At 40.6% G+C, this 2,256-nt stretch overlaps 1 non-coding gene across 1 annotated transcript; it reads left to right on the top strand.

Moving 5' to 3' along the window:
• Positions 1-1,729: 1,729 nt before the first annotated feature.
• On the top strand, positions 1,730-1,836 carry LOC133293736 (small nucleolar RNA R71). Its single transcript, XR_009749099.1, has one exon. It is a non-coding gene; the product is annotated as a small nucleolar RNA R71 (small nucleolar RNA).
• The last annotated feature ends 420 nt before the right edge of the window (positions 1,837-2,256 follow it).

The following is a 2,256-nucleotide window of genomic DNA, read 5'->3' as shown; positions in this document are numbered from 1 at the left end:
TCTTCACGAAAATGCAGAAACTGCATTCTGTCGTGAGATATCCGAATATTTGTCGAACTGATATCCGGATATTGGATACCCAAATACGTGGTTTTGGGATATCCGGATATTGGATATCCAGATATGTGAATCTGTATATCCGGATATTGCATATCCGGATATGGACAGTGAGATATCCGGATATTCTGAGATTTCGCAGAACAGCAGCTGTGCTGTGCGTACAGTAGGCTATTGGGGGTTTGTGGACCCTAGTTTGATGAAGTTGAACTTCTGTATTTTATGGATTAAGCCAGAATCATGGGATTAAGGGCTTGTGGCCTTGTTAGAAGCTTTAAGACTTGAAAACGTAATGAAAAGGCGTTGTCTTAATATTGTATGCTTGTGGTGCATGTTGTTGATGTATTGTTGGTCCATAACAGATTGTGAATCTGCTGTGTTTGGACTTTGAGCTGTGGACTCTTGGCTTTTGGAGTTAGCTTGCAAGGTAAGCTTTCGTGTCCTCGGTTTAGCCATGTTGTGGTTCCACCATGTCCCATGGGGGTATAGTTTATGCATGCTGTGTACATGCTTTTGAATATTTGATATGTTGATTGAACTTTACATGTAATGGCATGATTATCTGCTGCATTGCATCGTTTTAGAAATGATAAATGATAAATTGCTTTTGAACTTATATTGCACATGTAAGTGAGCTTGGGGTGGAAGATCCTTGAGGACTCACTGACTTACTGAGATTTCTAGATTAGAGATTTTACCCCACGTTTGGGGAATGCTTATTTCAGGATCAGGTAGTATGGGTACTGATGCCTCGGGCGGCAGGAGGCCGGAGCTTAGCTGATTATGTTCAACTATAGATTTTGCATCACTCTTCTTCTCTTGAGAAGATTTCTCTATTGGTTGAATAATTTTACCATTCCCAGTAGTGATAGCTTTGTAGTGTTCTCTAGGATTTGTGACAGTATCTACTGGAAAAGTATCTTGAGCTCTTTAAGAAATCTGCCTTGATAGCTGCCCTATCAGAGTCTCAAGATTCCTTATGGAAGCTTCTTGATTCCAGAATGCAGTCTGAGTCTCTTGCGTGAAGGCAAATGTATCTTCTTTGAAGGTATTTGTGCTTTGAATGTAATCAGATGTGGATTTTTAGAGTTATGCAAGAGCTTTTTCAAACTCAGAGTTATCACTCTGCTGTGTAGGAGGTGGTTGCACCGGAAGAGATGGATTCAGCTGCTGTGATGACTTGTAATTGAACCCCGAATTGTTCTTCCACCTTGGATTGAAGGTGTCACCATATTGATTCCTATGAGGGTTTCTCTGATTCTTATGATCATACCAAGTTCCATTTACTTCATTAGACTTTGGTGCTCTTATTACATCGCACTCTCTAGTAACATGTTCACCCGCACAAACTTCATAAATCACCGAAGGAGTGCTAATGGAAGAGACTTGTTGAGAAGAAAATTGTTTGGTGAGAGCATCTAATTGTTGTTGTTGCTTCTTATTCATTTGCAATATCTGTTCATTTTGAGCCAACAACGCATCATAGCCTTTTCCAGCTCTCCTTTGTGATAATGGAGCGTTGTCAAACTCTTGAGAAGCTAAGGACTCAAGCAACTCTGGCGCATCATCTGGAGTCTTGGTTTTCAATGATCCTCCAGCTGCAGCATTAACCAAACATTTGGAAGCTAAAGTCATCCCAGAAAAGAATATTTGAGCTCGCCCCTAAGCCGCTAACCCATGTTGTGGACACTTCCTTAGCAGTCCTTTAAACCTCTCACATGCTTCATAAAGTGACTCATTATCCTTCTAAGTAAAGCAAGCTATAACAAATTTAAGCTTAGCCAACTTCGATGATGAGAGGAAGCGAGCTAGAAATTTTGTTAACAGATCATCCCAAGTAGTAATACTCCCTTGAGGATGCGTCTGTAGCCAACTTCTTGCATATTCCTTCAGTAAAACGGAAAAAAGCCTTAGTATAATAGCATCTCGCGAGACTCCATTCATCTTCAATGTATCCCCCAAGAGCAGAAAATTCTTAAGATAAAGATGTGGGTCCTCGGCGCCTCCTCAACCAAATTGTTCATTTTAAATTAATGACAGTAGTGAGGGCTTGATCTCAAAGTTGTTAGCATCCATGTTTGGCCTAACAATGCTTGCCGTCTGCGGAACTCAAGCTAGAGTCATGTAATCTCCCAATGTCTTAGGAGGATTCTGAATTTGGTTATTATAAGCCATGGTTTCCTCCTTTAGTTCTGTAAA

This window comes from Gastrolobium bilobum, unplaced genomic scaffold (genome assembly GCF_033153095.1).
Source record: "Gastrolobium bilobum isolate Gb01-03AN ecotype WA unplaced genomic scaffold, APGP_CSIRO_Gbil_v1 utg16528, whole genome shotgun sequence".
NCBI classification, from domain to species: Eukaryota; Viridiplantae; Streptophyta; class Magnoliopsida; order Fabales; family Fabaceae; genus Gastrolobium; species Gastrolobium bilobum.
This window is presented reverse-complemented; position numbering and strand designations above follow the sequence as displayed.